Source organism: Simochromis diagramma, unplaced genomic scaffold (assembly GCF_900408965.1).
Source record: "Simochromis diagramma unplaced genomic scaffold, fSimDia1.1 OVJJ01000457.1, whole genome shotgun sequence".
NCBI lineage: Eukaryota > Metazoa > Chordata > Actinopteri > Cichliformes > Cichlidae > Simochromis > Simochromis diagramma.
Genome location: NW_024387277.1, coordinates 137,977 through 155,861, shown reverse-complemented (window position 1 = coordinate 155,861; position 17,885 = coordinate 137,977). Strand labels below are relative to the sequence as shown.

The window sequence follows — 17,885 nt, the reverse complement described above, 5'->3', positions numbered from 1 at the left end:
GTGAGTTTTGCGTTTGGGTCCTCATCTGCCTCCACACAGCCAGTTCATGACAGTTTTATTTTTATTCTTAGATCCCACTAGAGTAGCTTTGCATGTTTCACAATTCAAAATAATCCTCACCTTGTACCTCTCCTTATTACCTTCACTTGTATATGTGCCGATGTCGCTATCTGAAACTTGGCTGTCTTTCCTGTGGGCGTGCACCACTACAGCAGCATATATCTGACAGAGAAATCATGAACAGCGTAACAGGTTTACTTTAAAGGAAAATTAATTGAAAATGAAGTGAATTTGACATGTTTCGTCTTGTCCTGGGCTGTGACACTTCCACACGCTCATGCACACATGTTAGAAAGCTCAGGTTTAGTAACTGTGTTCTCACTCAGAATATTAAATAAACTATTTCACCCAGAATAGAGTTAAAAGCAATACTCAACTATCTCAGAAACACATAGACCCCCACACACTGAAAACCCATGTAACCTTGGCCAGCTGCCCTGTGTGTGTGTGTGTGTGTGTGTGTGTGTGTGTGTGTGTGTGTGTGTGTGTGTGTGTGTGTCCTTCCATTTGTCAGAGAACTGAGATGATGTCAGAGGGAGGGAGAAGAGAGCTGGAATAGCTAAGACATTTCAGGGCAGAGGAAGGCGGCTCGTCTGGAGAGAAGGGCGCGGCAGGCCGGGCATCCGAGCCGTGCGGCTAACAGCTGTCTGACATTTAAAGGAGCCTGCCGGTCATCTGAGAGGATGCTGCATCAGTGCTATGGCTGTGATGCACTTGAGTTGCTCTAACAGGCTTTTTGCGCCGACATTAGAAAAACAAATGCGAACTTAGGCAACACCCTCTTGGAAGAGCACTCAGAGTAAGCAGAGACCAGCATGCCTGACCTACATAAACATATGAAGCAATCAACATTTTAAACTTTATGAAATAATACGTGGCTGTATACATTCACGGGGCACCATTATATACTGAAAATGTCACAAATGAATTCATTAAGCCCACTCCTTAGTTACTGTTGCTATGTCAATCAAAATTTCAGCTATAGCATTAAACACATTTAGCTTAGAGAATGGATGCAGCTTTTTCAGTGTAACCTGTAAAACTATTATGAGCTCATCAACCATGAAGTACTGATCTGTTACTAACGGAGCATGAGCAAAGTTTGTGCAAGCAAAAAAGGTCAAGCTAAGACACGCCCCCACCCCAAATCTTCCTTTGTTCAGTTCTTTGCTTTGGTTTGGCGCGGGAGGAAAAGCAGGTCGTCTGTTAGGCAAAAACACTTGATTGATTGTATGAATGAGTTACCCATATTTGAGGCTCATATAGGTTAGGCCATGTAGGTGCCATGGCAGTTCAGCCCTTAGAGGGCCTTCTGTGGCCAACATATAATAGGCTTGCCCATAAAAACTCATAGTACCAGTCCCACAGTTCACCCACACCTACCCACTGTGGGTCCACGGGGGCACATTCACTGGCAAATTATTAGGAAATGTAACTATTGTGGACAAGATGAAACTACAGATTTATTACATTGTCAGGAAGACGACGCTTGAAGAAAATGATTGATTCAAAATCTCAGTAACATGGAAGTTAAAAGAACCCCGGTTCAGAAATCTGCCAAATCAAATCTGTGCTGCTGCTAATGTGGGAACCCTTGTGAATAAGGGAGCATTTGAAAGTAGTATTTTTTCCATATTCCATATCAGTTGGTGGTGGTAATGTACTATGGTGCACATCTGGACTCCAGTACTGGCGTGAAATGGAGGCCACATCTGGGCCCTGTAGAGTAGGGCGGCTGAGTGTGGGCACGCTGTGGGTATGCTGCAAGCCTACTGCCTGCTTACACTGTAAGATTTCACTGCTTTGTGTAGGCAGCCCACAGCCAACCCACAGTGCAGGCCCAGATGTCTCCTACATTTCACATCAGCACTAGGGCCCACAGTGGGCCGCCTACTGTGGCTCTACACAACTTCCAAGCAGACATGTATTCTGGGTATTATCAATGGGTTCCTGCACAAGTTCCACAGAAAGTTCTTCTGTTTTTGTGGAAACTCTAAACTACTTTGTTCATGTGGCTTTATTTACGTTTGAGTTGCACTAAATCTCATGGCAGTACAAAGTGCTTCAAATACTTATTATAGCCCCTGCAGGGTCGAGTACTTCTTTAGTCATAGCAGTCCAAAGACGATGAACAACAGTGTCATCCTGTTCAAGTGTCATCTAGTTTTTCCTCATCAGTTTTTTTTTAATCAAAGAAAATCATTTTATGTTTGATCTAAAAAAAAAGAAAGAAAAAAGCTGCAGACGTGTTTTTGTTTTGTTTTTTTGAAACAAATCATTAGTGAAATGTCTAGACTGTTCTAAGGGTCAACGAAGCACACTGCTGAATAGCATCAGTCTTAGTAAAGTGTTGTGATTCATGGTTTACAGTGGCTCAAGCTGGCACAGCTCAGAGTCTATTTTAGTTTGTCTCTGTCCCACCCAGCAGCTGCTGTTTGAGTCACAGCTGTTTGAAAGATCCCCTTCCCAGAACAGACTATCCACTTGTTTTGCATTAAATGATAATGTTTATTGAGGACTATATCTATTCTACTAAACGACATATATAGATCGACCACCTCACCAAACTTGGCAGTTGGGAATGTAAAGCAGTGAAATTCAATGTTGTAAAAAGAGAAGCTGTCTCAAGCTAAAATTGAGTGGTGACATATAATGACTCATTATTGCTGCTAATCTTAATATTATTGTTGTTGTTCTGTCGAGTCGAAGCTTAGTGACATGTAGCAGCCAAAGTAACATTTTCCATTCAGTTCAATTCAGATTTATTTTTGTCACATTAACAGTCGCCTGAGGGATTTTATAGAGTAAGGTAAAAACAGCCAGACACGCCCTATGAGCAAGCGCTTGGCAACGGTGGGAAGGAAAAACTTGCTTTTAACAGGAAGGGGTCTCTGTAGATGCTCAACACTAAACAACTACTGCAACACAAACATGTTGCATTGTTTTACAAATTAGACTTGGATGATGAGTCGTGTTGGTGACACGTTTGTAAGGCACGATAACCTGAGCGCTCGGTGCCAGTGAAGAAGCCAGAGCAAAATTTATTATGAAGGCGTGCGAAGAACCCCACAGTGGGGATGCACAGGTATCACAGTTGCTATTATTTCTCCTAATCCATCCAGGCCAGCAGTATAATGACGTTTATATTATGAATCCGTGCTGGGTCCCTTGAATCGCTTGTGTACGACGGGCTCCTGAACGCAGCAGCGCGGCGGTTAGCTCGGTGTAGGTGTTGAAGTGGAGCAGGCCGATGCTGCCTCCGTCCTCATCCGCAGCAGCAGCACCAGCGCCCCTCCCTCTGCTCCATCCACCCGCTGAAAGACGGTAGGATTCTTCATCGCTTGTTCTCGCGTCAGGCTCTCTCTCTCACTCACATTCTGCTGACTTATCCGCTTCTCGTTCGCGCCCGAGAGGCTTCGTAGTTATCCGTCGTCCGCGATGCTGTAGACGGAGAGGATGCTTTTGGAGAGCGGTGGTGTTTTTAGACACGGCTGCTTGTTTGAGATCCGCAGACGGTCGGAGCCGCTGGACGAGACTCGTCTGCACTGACAGTAACTACACGTGAGGCCGTGGACTGCAGCATATCATGTGAGTAAATACTAATACTGCATAGCATATGGCTGCTGCACAGCGTTTCTACAAGCTGAAACACTATCATACGCATACGGTGGCTTTTTATGGGAAGGATAGAGGTCATGCATCCTGGATTACACCTCAGCTGAAGGTGACCAAACGACTTTAGATTTGTGTGCGTGTGTGAAAATCCTAAAACATCTGCTTACAAATGCAGTTTCCCATCTGGGTTATTCATAGTTTTAAAGGAATTTTCATGTTTTCATAGATTTTATTGGTGAACTTCAGAATTCCTTCAGAAAATATCAAATTTAAGAATAAAGACTTAAAAGTCCAGATTTAAACTCCTGCTCATTTTGCTGAACAAAATTCACCAAACCAGCACCTAGGCCATGACCTCGGTGTCTTCAGCAGCATTCAGCATGGCATCACTTCATTTTCTTATCAGAGGACAGTGCCATTTGTTTTGATCCAGAGTACACTGTCAGTAATAAGGGTAGAAGATACAAATGTAGCCATTAGGGCTAATCATTGGACATCCCAGTAACAATGTATATGTTTTCAAGGGCCACAAAGGCAGATGTGTTTCCAGCCTCAAGCCTGCTAGCAGCCTGTCTTACTCGTGTTTACATATTAACATCCAGTTTATGCTCATTTGTTAGTGAAGTGACTGCTTTCAATTCACTCGAGTAAATTTGGATGACCTGATTTTTAAGGTGAGGAGAAAAAAAAGGCCCAGCTCATCTTCTGACCTGAAGGCAGCAGCTGAGGCTGGCTGTGAGTCTCTCCTGTGGCCAGGCTGCAGCAGCTTTGTTAGCTCATGTGAAATCTGTGGATTAGACTTCACTCTCCAAATAACACCACGCCAAAATGATGCAACAAGCTAGACAAAAATGGTCTAAAATTAGAAAGGTACATGCAGACGCACGGACAGCTGTTTTAATCCAGAAACAGGGAAGGAGAAGAAGATTAATTCCAGCCGTTAAGCTGTTTTACTTACATAATGGAAATACTCGGCAAAGATAAACATGTTTCTTTGGTGATACAGCTAATCCATGGATATCCACTCCTGCAGTTTATTAATAATTGAAATCATTTATCGCACAAATATATCCCCTGTATTTAACCCCTTTAGGTTTCTTTACTGTTCGTCGTAGCAGAGCCAGTGGTAATAATTTAATTATTAATCATCCAGAAACTCAAGGTAACATATTCCATAGTGGATTCATATTCAACAGACAGCCACAGATTGGTTTCCAGCCCTTCAAATGTACAATCTGTTTGTTTAATGTCACACTAACCTGAATATCTTTGGGCTCATTTTCACTTCTGATTTGAAAATTCTTCCTTTTATTTTGATATTTATCCTAGAAAATGTAACAAAATATTGACATTTCCTAGAACACTTTTCCTGACCCTGCAGACAAACTGGACAGAGCTACTGTGACATCACCCTTTGGATTGGTAGTTATCATGGTGAAGCCTAATTGTTAGTGCTTTGACAGTTGCCAGTGTTTTATCAGCTAATATCAGCAAGCTGCTCAGACCACCAGTGGGCCGATGTTATTGGCTGACCTATTTATTGGTCTATCGGTATACACATTAATGACAAACAATGGCTCAAAATTAAAAAGTAAAGAGGAGACAGGAGGGAAACCTTTCACTCATGGTGTGAGTGTTGACGTTGCACAATTTGTCACCGATGCCACAAACACAAAATCTAGCTGATCTCAGCACAGCTGGACAAGTACACAAATCATTAAATAACTACAAATAACAAATGTTAGTTTATTTTCTGTGTCTGAAAGAAAGAAATAATTATTTGCTGATATATTTGAATATTGGATTTTTAAAAAGTCTTAAAAATCTTAAAATTCAGTCAGGTGCCCCCAACTATAGATGGGCTGGCTGTGAATTCATCACACAGATGTCGTTGGTACTCCAAAAGGCACCAGCAGCAAACACGGAGACAGGTCTAATTTAATTACTTGAATTAGCTCTACAGATGGCCACGCCCCCAACGTTAAAGGTTTACAAAGGAATTAAGGTGCATACAGTTTTTATACCAGGCTCTAAACGTGGTTACTTGTGCTGTAAGTCGGGGATTTGAACGTGGAAGTCTGTGGGGACCGGCTCGTTTTTCTGGATCAGTCTCAAGTGGCTGTTAGAGGATCTGCATGATATTCTCTGCTATTTAACTCACTGATTGTACAAACACATTGAAGTTATGAGAAATTGCAAACATCATTTGTGTCAACTAAACAAGTTTGTTGTATAGCTAAAAGCTACACTGCCCTGTTAAAACCCTGGCCTTTACTGCGCTCTGTGTCTTTGAAACGTCCTTGAGCTGCTTTTGTCCTGCAGACTGCAGGATGTCCACACGCAGACTGAGCACAGCAGCTCGGGTCACTGGGGACCAAATGCCGCCGGATTCTTGTTTCATAATGTCCAAATCCAGCGGATCAGGTTTTATTCTTTGGGTTATTAGAGGTTTGCACAGACTCACTATCCAACAAAGCATCCCTTCCCCAAGTAACCCCCACACTGCCCTGCACTGTGCTCTGTGAACTCCTGTAATGCCTTAGGGTGGGTGTGGCGTGCGTGCTGAGATCAGCAGGATGGGACGGGGTGCGGTCACACTGGATGTCCAGCAGTGGGGATAGTACCACACTGATAAAGCTTTGGCTCAGACTGACTGAGACTCAGCTTCTTTTACAAACAGACAGTTGTCAGTGTCATACATTAAAACAGCAGAGGTGCAAGGGTGCTGCTACTTTGCCTTCACATTCAAAGATCACAGGCAAAGGAATGGGCTAAAAATGAGAGCCCAGATTCCACACCCACATACTAAAGACCACAATGCATTGCAGCCAGGGGCATACTAAACTCCTCAGGTAGCAAATTGTAATTACCTACCGACATTTTAGCATCAGCACAAGAGCCTGGTGCTGATTAGGCAAATAGTTCATTACCTGCATATACAGGAAAACGTTAATAAGATGCAAAACATAGAGACGAGCATCAGGGGTGCTTTGCAGCAAGACTGAGAGGGAAGGTTTGTAATAAGGGACTGAGACCAGCTATGATGATGTGCTGGAGGCACACAAAAAACAGATGAAGGACGGCAGTGCTGAAGACCAGGAATGAGGAATGATTACTTTTTGGCAAAAAACAAAATATTCTGTGACTAAAGCTGGACCTTTATTGGAGACACATGTGTAGACAGCAAAGACACTAAGACACGGAACATGGAGGGCAACTAAATACGTGACATCCTGCCCAGGGCTCGCAAAATCTCTAGCCGACGTCCCGGGGTTATTGTGTCTTCCAGTCGGGCTACCAAAATCTATCTCAGCCCTGCCTGTCGGGCTTTCATAGGAAAGGAAAATATATGTCAATGCTTTTGCTTTCTTTCACAAATTTAACTGGGAGTTTCCCCCTGACTCGACACACGCCTTTGTTGCTGGGACCAGTAATTTTAGGAAAGACCCCATAAGAACCCATGAGAAATACAAGAAATGCATTATTGCACAGTCTGCAGCATCTTTCCCAGAACAAACACCAATAAAAAAAAAATACTAAAAATAACCCAAGCACAACAAGAAGTCCTGAAAAATCTGTTTAGAACAGCGTGCTATGTTGCAAAGAGTGAAGTACCACCGGCAAAATGTAGCAGTCTTTGCAAACATCACAAAGCAAATGGCCTGGATGTTGGTTCCTCGTACCCGTGACGTCAGATTCAGGATCCGACACAGACTGATTCATGTTCTTCACAGTTCTTACAGGTTCATAGAAATTTCTGTTCAATTAGAACCAAATATTTGAGTTGATGATTGTAATTTTTATACAGTAATTTGTGTTTAACGATCTTTTGACTGATATTTTGTTTCTTTTACAATATTGTACATTAAAAATAAGCTCGTTTTTATTCAGGCTACTTAAATTTATTTTGTTTGCCAAAATCTAAAGAGTGCCTGAAGGGCTACCAGGGATTTCAAAGTTTTGCGAGCCCTGCTGCCACAAGTACGCACTCCTCACTGTGGGTAGATTGATGCTTTCTCCTGCTCAGTGATATGGTTGTTGGGTGTAACTGGGTACAAGAAGAAAGTTTTAGTTTTTTACACAGATTATAAAGGGAGGGGGGGAAGTATAGCAGTGAGAATAGACATAGTGTTTCTGGCAATCAAAAATAAAGCAGTGGTGTCAGTCGGTAACTGCACATGTGTACCTAACGTGCTGTACAGTAATCAGAGGAGCTATTTTTAACTGCTGTTGCTGTTGAACACAGTTTCTATAAGTGAGAAGAGTCTTTGTTGGCAGTGTAAATGAATTTCTGCTAATGAGCTCTGTCTCTCGGTTACCTGAGGCAAGATGTATTTTCAGCGGAGTTGAAATGTGATGATGTCAAGAAGAGGCGACGTGCAGGTATAAGATCAGGTTCAACAGGTACTGGCTTTTGTCTCTCCCAGGCTGGATACTGTAAACGCAAATGTGGTTTGAGAGCAGCTTTGACAGAGAGCTCAGGTTGGTGCCTGATGAGCGAGCGCATCCTTCTAACAAAGCATGACAAATCACACATTCAATCAGCACCATGTTGTTTGGGCTCATACTGCTCTGTTTCAAAGCTTTCAAAGGTCTTTTGTTTTAAGTTAATGATCAACATAATTAGCAAATTGTGATTTTTGCAATCAAGGATAAGGCGGTGAGATAAATGAATTCAGCAGCAGCAACAGTGTTAAGAGAGCATTCTCATCCCAACACATCGACGACTGGTCACATAGCGTCGGTACGTGATGAGCTGCGATAAGAACGTGTTGGTATTAACGGTGTTAACAAAGCTATCATGTCCAAGATTTGAAAATCAATTCACTGACTTGGATTCAGAGCTCACAGCTGTTGCTAACCCCAGACTCTCAGACTATGTCTGTTTTTAAATTGTTCTCCCAAATCTTGGCAGTCAGGGAACAATTACAGTTACTGTATACTAACACACATCAAAAAGGTATTCAGATTCTCCAGAATAAAAGGTTCACCTCTGACCTCTAAGGGTTAATGAAAGTTTGAGACCGTTAACATGAAGGTCCATCTTTTCTTGCTTAGATAAGTTTAAAGTGTTTGCTCCTTTCCATCAACATGCTCTGTGACACCGTTTGGTTGGACATAACTGCCTTCAGGAATATTTCCACTTCCAAGTACTCGTTCACACATTTTCATGTCTGTACGGCGGGTCGAGTAGACTCAGACTCACTTTTTACATCTGGATGTCCCTTTTTGATACTGTGCATTCTGCAAATTCATCATGGACCTTTGCACAGAGAGCAAACATCTGCCCAGCGTCAGGTGAGGAGACCTTCAGCACAGTTTCATGCTTGTGTGACTCACGAGTCTCGGGCCTGTAACTGTGCTTCCCCAAAAATAAATATCACTCTGAAGGGTTGCATTTTGACACCCCAGAGGAGATCCATGGTGGAGGCACATGTGCAAGGGGACATTAGGGGACTTTGGCTAAGAAGTCTAAATGTAGCACGTTAGCAGTTTTAGGATTTTAGCCTTTTTCCAAAACTCATGAATCTCACCTAATGCTGTATTCTGATGCTTTACAAATACTCTTGAATGGAGCAAAATATATTCTATCACACATCTACAGTTATAACCACATTAAAATCGATAGAGTCAAAATTAAAAAGTAGCTTTTAATATCAGAAGGACTGCTGCCGTGCCACAGGCTCAGCAACAACTGCGCTTTGATTATTTCCCCCCAGACTTGCCTGGAAACTGCATCAGTGTTAATACAACTGACAGGAGACGCAGCAGCTACAAATCAGCTACACTTCACACTTATGTCCCTCTGAGGAAATGAAGACTGGAGTGATTTCTTACATAACTCTTGGCCCCTAGTGCTTGGAGTCATGATTCACTTAGAATTGAATTGTCTGTAGTTACAGCAGTGCACTCCTCTCTTAGTTTATGTGAGAGTACAGCATCTGTACAGTGTGATGGATGGTCGCACAGTCACTCGTGATCCCCCGAAAGAAGAAATATCACTTATGTTTCGCTTAGTTGGAGCGAGACTGTAAAACGCAGTTTGAGAGAAACATGAAGGGCCTCAAACTCTGAAGTGATCATTCTCATTCAAGCCAAACTACCCCAGTGCCAGCTGGAGGTCACAGCTTAGCACAAACAGCAAAACTGTCACCAAATATAATTAATAGTAATTAGTAAGCTGCATTAATACTTGACATATGTCTTCAGTTAGCAAAGTATGTGAAAAACAGCCCATCGAGCACTCGCAGAAACAATTGTGCTGTATAAATGAGCACCTTTGTTTCTAACTGAGAGTCGAGCGCTGGCTGATGGTCGAGCATCTCACAACTGTAGTTCTTGAAGCTTTTCACTGCTAGCTCGCTGTAGGCATCTCAGAACGTGGTCACAGGTTGTTGAGCTTCAGTATTACATTCGGAGCAGCAGATACTTTTATTTTGTAGAACAGTCTTTACTCTGTTTGAACCTTTGTCCAGTAAATCAGAAACAACTGTCACTCCTCAAAATTTGTACATTGCTCTTATATTTGGCGCTTCCAAGTCCAATACTGGGTTTTAGTACTGTGTTACAGATAAATGTAATGCCATTACAGTAATCCATTACATCCTCAGTAAAACAGTACTCTATGTTGGTCTGTTGCTTTCCTATATTACACAGTAATACTTGCAGACTCTGTGAGCTTTCCTGTGTAAATATTCTAAGATGACACAGTGCTTTCATCGGAAGCAGTTTGTATGAGATAATAATTGCAACATGATGAAACCAGTAACTGAACTCATTATGTTCTTATTTAGTTCTCACTACTCTGACCAGTCATAACAAGCGCACCTTATTGCTTTTGTTACAGAGGGACAGCATCATTTATCATGCTGCTACTGAAAATAATAAGCTTGTATGGTAGCCTATAAACATAAGCTGCTGACAGCTGAAAACCTGCCAGATACTATAAGCAGCTTTTAATTGGTTTGTTTATAAGAGCTTCAGAGCAAAAATCAGAAAGCTGCACTTTAATGGAGAATTTAAAGTCTTACTGGAAGTCCAGCAGAACAAGGTTCTATGTGTCATCACGTCTGTGTGCTTTCTTTGCAACGGAAAAACTGAACTGCCACTGGCAATGTTATCCTGTTTTATTTTTAACCACCGTGGTTAGGGTGTAGGATCATGCTATGTGGAGGCACACAGAGTGACATATATGGGACGTGGTCTACTTTTACAAGTAAACACACAGCCGAGATCACTTAGGTGGCATTTTATGAAAGTGTGGCCCTCGGCTTGGAGATGATTTGGCAGTAAATGTGCCGCTGCCTGCATGGACGATAGCAGATGTAAAGCACTTCCTATCATGGAGACGGGAGCGTGTAGGCTGGTGCTGCTTTGGATGTATTCCTCAGTGCTGTGAGCACCCACTCACTATCGGACATCTCACTCAAATTTTCAAGTGTAGGGGGAAGCTTTACTTGTGCACTCTCTTGCAAAAACAACTTGCTACAAGATTTTGCAACATAGAGGTTGCACACTAATATAAAACGCTTCATAGTAGTTCTTAAATATGGATCGTTTTAGAAAGCAGGACGCTTCAAGATGTTCTGATGGATTATCAAAAAGAACATTTCCCATGAAAAAGAAACAAGTTAAAAGAAAAAAATCAACATAAATGCTGTTTTCTAGAAATACCCACAAAAACTTATTTGGAAAGGACATGAGAAAAAAATATCAAAGCCAAACCAAGCAAGTTGTTACCAAGCAGCAACCTTGGGGGGTAAAAAACACTCAATTACATTTATACAGCGCCAAATCACAGCAACAGTCGCCTCAAGGCACTTTATATTGTAAGGTAGACCATTATCCATATCCATATTCCATTATCAATATCACTTTTCATTTCCATTCCATTTTGATTCTGTTATCAGTTCTCATTGGTTTTGCTTTGAAAGTCACTGCCATCTCTAAGCTGCATATCAAAGACATTACATTCATGCAAATTAATTGCATGGTGTGTGGCCAAATGTTTGTGCATGTTGGTGGTATTTCCAATCTTTCTTAAAATTAATGCATTACTTTACTTAATTACTCCCAGGAGAAAGTAATTCATTACACTACTCATTACATTACTTTCATGTTTCTTCATAAAATAACCTAAAATGCATTGTCGCATAATTACTGTTAACCAATATAAACACAAGCACAAAAGCCTATCCCAATGAGGAAACACATACAGTTGTTCTCTTAGTATTTAGTTATGAGCACAAAGCTAAGAACACAAAGGAACGATGAAAACCAGAACAAAGAGATGTTAAAAGAAATCACCATGGTGGCTTTACTTCAGAAACATGTAGGCAGGTAGAAATGGAACCTGACTGCTCATTAGTTTGTTACCTGTTGAAGTTCAGGGTCTGGCTGCTGGGCTGGGGTCGGCATTCACTCTGGGTTCTTGGCTAGCTTAGCGTTAGCATGCTATCTGTGAAGGTGCTTGCAGAGAGCCACTGTCGTGTTAGCAGCATAAGCATGCAAGAAGCAAAGCAACATACAGGAGGTGTATGCACAGAGGTCTGATTAGCAAGTGAGGTACAATTGGAAACAATTATAGTGAGTTGACAATCAGGAAAGGATGGAAAACCATCAGACAGGAAATATAAACTCCAGACGCATGGCTAAATTTACCTTTAAGATAAAAAAGACTAAAGAAAGAAGCTTGAGAAGAAGAGGAAACACTGAAACCTGTAACAGAACATAAGAACACAACAAGACTAAATATAAAATATAAAAAGGCCATCACAACACCATGGTGAGGTCCATTTGATATAGAGTATTAAATTATTCTATACAGCCAACATCCTGAAGCTATATTGTTCTTCTCCATCCCATTAGAGGCCACAGTGAACAGTCATCATGCAGTTGTTATTAGAAACAGCCAGAGCCAACGAGGCTGATAGACTGTCACATTTCTACTGCAGCACCTACTCTGCTTCAGTTAATCTTTCTTTATTAGTGCATGCTGCTCAGCCAGATCACAAGCATGAGCCACAGAGGCCCACACTACATTTGGGCTGCATTTGTTTCCATGATAACAGTGTGAGTGATGTGTGGGCACAGAAGTGGCCTTACAGGAGATTGTCCTCAGACACGTTATTAAGTACAAATAAGGGTGAGCAGTGTGAAGCGGTTAATAAGCTTCTCAGACATGCAGAATATTTATATTAGTGGGCTGGAGTGGAAGTGTTTCGTCACACACAGAGGCAGCAGGGAAGAATGATGGGTAATGGCTACAGGATGTTTGTTTCACACACACATATAGAGAGAGGGAGAGAACAGGCGCACAGGCTTAAACACAGACGACTGGTAGAGTCATATATCACAGATGGTTACTAGATTTTTAAAGGAATTTTTCGAGGCAGGTTACTGGTGTTGGTTGAGGATGGGGCTCTGAATGCTTTTCTAGTTTGTTGTTTGGACTAACCAAGATATCTGAAACTAGCATACAGTGGTGTTAAAAGGTGTTTGCCCCCTTCATGAGTTACTGAGTATTTTGTAACCGTTTCAGATTATCAAAGAAATTGAAATATTAGAGTAAGATAACACATGTAAAGCCATATAATGACCCATCAAGGACTCATTTTAACCCTCGTCTCACATCTTCCCCGTGCTAACTTAGCCTGTGCTAAGGCTAACCAAAGATCTGTAGGTAGCCATGAGGTGATTATTGAAGGTCAGCAAGCTGGACTTTTGTCTCTGTTTTATCTTATGTCCAAAGCTATGCTGTAAATTTTTGTTTAATTTAAAAATACAGTAGAAACATTTTTATACATCAACTAGCTAGCTAGCTTACTGCTAACTTCTAACTCCATTTGACATCATAAACCTTTTTCACAAACTCCCGGACATTTGACTTTATTGTAAAACCTGGATTATACCCTGTTGCAGACACAGACAATGATAGCTGGAGATCCGACAGCCGAATCATTCCTGATATACATCTTTGAGGCATCCGAGCAGATTCTAGCGGAGTCACGGACGTGGAAAGTATAAAACCCACTCGACACGTGACAGAACAGCCACACTGATAATTCTTTGGAACTAAAATCTAGAATGTTGTTTATTCTGATGGTATCTTGGTGCTTGTTTTCCTATTAGGAATGAGAACTCAGAATCAGATATGGCTAGTGATATCAAAATTAACAGAAGCATTAACATTATTTGCAGATAAGGAAAGGTTCAACTCAGAGCAGCCGGGGTGTGTTTTTCTGTTGAAAAGACTTTTAAAATGTTGAGTCATTCAAATTAAAACATGGCCAAAGTTAAAAAATGAGGATTTTTGTGATGATTATAATGTGATAATAGTTAGATAAACAGAAGAGATAACGATAGCTGGGGTTAATGTTAGGCTCGACTGTACCATCAGTGGTCCTGATGTGTTTGCTGATGAACCCATTGTGACTGTTGTGACATATACAGAAACCTAAGTTTGAGCACAATTTCCCTTTGAGCTCCACATGAGGGAACCTGTGACCACGAGGAGCATTAGGAGGTGGTCAGAGGAGGCCTTAGCGGAACTACAGGGCTGTTTTGAGGTGACCGACTGGGAAACACTGTGAGCCTCACACCGAGGACATCAATAGGCTTACTGAGTGTATCACAGACTACATAACTTTCTGCACCGACTCCATTGTTCCAGCTCAGACTGTTCATTGTTACCCAAATAACAAGCCGTGGGTGACTAAGGACATCAAAGCCCTCCTCAACGACAAGAAGGGGGCTTTCAGAGGGGGCAATAAAGAAGAGGTGAGGAAGGTCCAGGTGTTACTAAAGGACAAGATCAGAGAGGCTAAGGACAATTACAGCAGGAAGCTGGAGTGGAAACTCCAGTAGAACAGCATGATAGAGGTGTGGAGGGGCATGAAGACCATCACTGGATTCAGGCCAACCAACAGCAGGGCAGCTGAGGGAGGTGAGAACAGAGCTAACGAGTTGAATCTGTTTTTCAATAGATTCGACACCACAGTGTCTGCTCACACCCCCACAACCTCACCCGTGGTCAGCCTGGAATCCAGAGCCACACCACTGTGCCAGCCTCTTCTTCACATGGCGCTGTTGCCTCCTGTGAGATTTCTGAACCCCCCCCCATCACTTTTGGTCAAGACCAGGTTCAGATGCAAATGAGAAGACTCCACTCAGTCTGCTGGACCAGACGGAGTGAGTCCCCTCGTCCCCAAGGCCTGTGCCCCCCAGCTGTGTGGAGTCTTTCATGAACTGTTTATGCTGAGTCTGAGTCTGCAGAGGGTCCCAGTGATGTGGAAGACATCATGCCTCGTCCCTGTACCAAAGACGCCACGTTCCAGTGGCCCCCAGGATTACAGGCCCGTGGCACTGACCTCCCACATCATGAAGACCCTGGAAAGACTCATTCTGAACCAGCTGCGACCCATTGTCAGACCACATCTGGATCCCCTTCAATTTGCTTATCAGCCTCGTCTCGGAACAGAGGACGCCATCATCTACCTGCTCAATCGTGTCTACACCCATCTGGACCAGCTGGCGAGCACTGTGAGTGTCATGTTTTTTGACTTTTCTAGTGCTTTCAATACCATCAGGCCGACCCTCCTGGGTGATAAGTTAACAGCGATGCAGGTGGATGCTTCTCTGGTGTCCTGGATTGTTGATTACCTGACAGGAAGACCACAATATGTACGTCTCCCACAGTGTGTGTCTGACAAGGTAATCAGCAACATAGGGGCACCACAGGGGACTGTCCTCTCCCCCTTCCTCTTCACCCTCTACACCACAGACTTCAGCCACTGCACAGAGACCTCCATCTTCAGAAGTTTTCTGATGACTCTGCGGTGGTTGGATGCATCAGCAGGGTTGATGAGACAGACTACCGGGCTGTGGTCGACTCCTTTGTCACGTGGTGTGAACAGAATCATCTGCAGCTCAACGTGGCAAAGACCAAGGAACTGATCATGGACTTCAGGAAGACCAGGAAACACTTGACCCCTGTTTCAATCCAGGGGGTCAGTGTTGACATTGTGGAGGACTATAAATACCTTGGAGTACACATGGACAATAAACTGGACCGGGCTACAAACACCACAGCACTGTACAGAAAGGGCCAGAGTCGTCTCTATTTTTTGAGGCGACTGAGGTCCTTCAACATATGCCAGAAAATGCTGAGGATTTTCTATGAGTCTGTAGTGGCCAGTGCGATCCTCTATGCCGTTGCATGCTGGGGGAGCAGGCTGAGGGTCGCAGATGCCAACAGACTCGATAAACTAATCCGTAAGGCCAGTAATGTTGTGGGGACGGAGCTGGACTCCCTCAAGGTGGTGTCGGAGAGGCGGATGTTGTCCAAGATAAAGACAATGTTGGATGACACCTCCCACCCACTCCATGACATGCTGGTCAGTCACAGGAGCGCGCTCAGTGAGAGACTGAGATTACCGAAAAGCACCACTGAACGACACAGGAAATCATTCCTGCCTGTGGCTCCCTGTACAACGCATCCACTTAACACACTGTTTACTGCAACAGCTACACCCTTTTTGCACGTTCTTCCTTTTTCAGACATTTATTAATAAGTGACTTTATGTATATATATGCCTGTATATATTGTACTATTCTTAGTGTATTGTCTGTCTTTGTTAATGTTTGTTTAGCACTGTAACAAAAGAGAATTTCTCCTAGGGATCAATAAAGTATTCTGATTCTGATTCTGATGTTAGAGATGTGAAATAGAAAAACACATAAGAAGCGAAGTGGCACTGTTAGCTCACATCAGAAAGGTCGTGGGTTTGAATCCGCCATCTGGCCGGGACGTATATGTTTGCTTGTTTTGTCCGGACACTCTGGCTTCCTCAACAGAACAAAGACATATACTCACCTCTATCCCAGCTGGGATCATTTCCAGCCCCCCCACAACCCTCAGTTAGATAATAGCACTTAATCCATTCAGATTTATTTAGCAAGCTCCTTGAGAGCACCGACCCACTGCAGGATTCTGTGCAGGACCCAGGTCGAGAGCAGAGTATAAGATGAAGGTTGATATTGGCCTGTCCCACCTTTACCTTGATGCATTGCAGCCATTACACTGAAAGAAAAAAAGGAAATGCATAACAAGTTTGCCTTGGCACAGTGTGGAGGTACACCAGGCTACAGATTCACTGCGAGGTTCCAACTGTTCCCCCCAAATTTGGTGACAGACTTCTCAGCTGTGTAATTCAGTCAGTTAGAGATGTTCAGCAGTCTCAGGAGCTTGGAAAGAAACGGATGACCTGGATGACTGAGAACATACACAGATGTTCAGCAGTGTTAATTAAATAAAAGACTAAAAAACAGTTTTTTGGACAGTTTCCTTCACAGCTGCATGCTGAATGTGAGCAAACAAAGCTCTAAGAGGCTCACAGTGATTCAGCCAGGATTATTAAACTGTTCGAATGCCTGTGGTGAGTTCAATTAAAGACTTGAAATTCAGAAAGTGTTGCAGTTCAAATGTTTATAGATCTATTTTGGTAGATTTCATGTCAATAAAATACGTGCACAGTTGTGGATCTCTTGGAAATCAAAGAGCCTACATTCTCCCTTATTCATACTGAAAATGATATAAAACAAGAATAGAAATATCATCTTTCATTGTTCTTTCAGCACCAGTTGGTTCATTAAAATGCGATGCTCATGATGCTCCTGCTTTGGTGCTTTTACACTCTGCTTGCTTGATCAGCAGCTGAGCAAATGCAGATTGTTCACAGGTTTGACATTATGTGAAAAGCTGGAGCACATGTGTTTACTGAGCAGACATGACACTAGCTGTTAGTTTGCTCCTGACTACGACTTGAACGTGTCGATGGATTATCTCTGACCCTCCGTGCATCCTTATAACATTAAGGCATGTCATTTTCTCCTCGAGTGCTACCCCCCACCCTCACTAACCTTCCCTTTCCAGCAGGGAAAGGACCCATTAATAGCCAGTGTCAGCTCCTTCACGTTTTCAAGGTTGAGGAGCATCTTTTGTGCTAAATATAGATTCTCGTGGCCGAACCGCCTACATGGTTATTATACTGCTGATGCTCTGTCACTGGCTTTTACCTCCTATACTGTGTAATGCTGCTTGCATGCTAGCGTGCAATGCGAGCCTCCCCTCCCTCTCACAGAAATGCTGCAATGCGTCTCCCTCAGCCAAGACTGGGTCAGTGTAACTCAGCAGCAGGAGCCAGTGAAGC

The 17,885-nt window shown here is 42.8% G+C and overlaps 1 protein-coding gene across 2 annotated transcripts in view; it reads left to right on the top strand.

Moving 5' to 3' along the window:
* The window catches only part of map1aa (microtubule-associated protein 1Aa), a 59,985-nt gene that overhangs the window by 15,496 nt on the left and 26,604 nt on the right, over nucleotides 1-17,885 (top strand). The window contains exon 1 of one of the 2 annotated variants that reach the window (XM_040002852.1): nucleotides 3,619-3,648. The exons of the other annotated variant lie outside the window; for it this stretch is intronic. The gene's annotated coding sequence lies outside the window, so the exon portion shown is untranslated. Of the gene's footprint in view, nucleotides 1-3,618; nucleotides 3,649-17,885 lie in introns of those variants that run through there. 2 annotated transcript variants of the gene reach the window in all.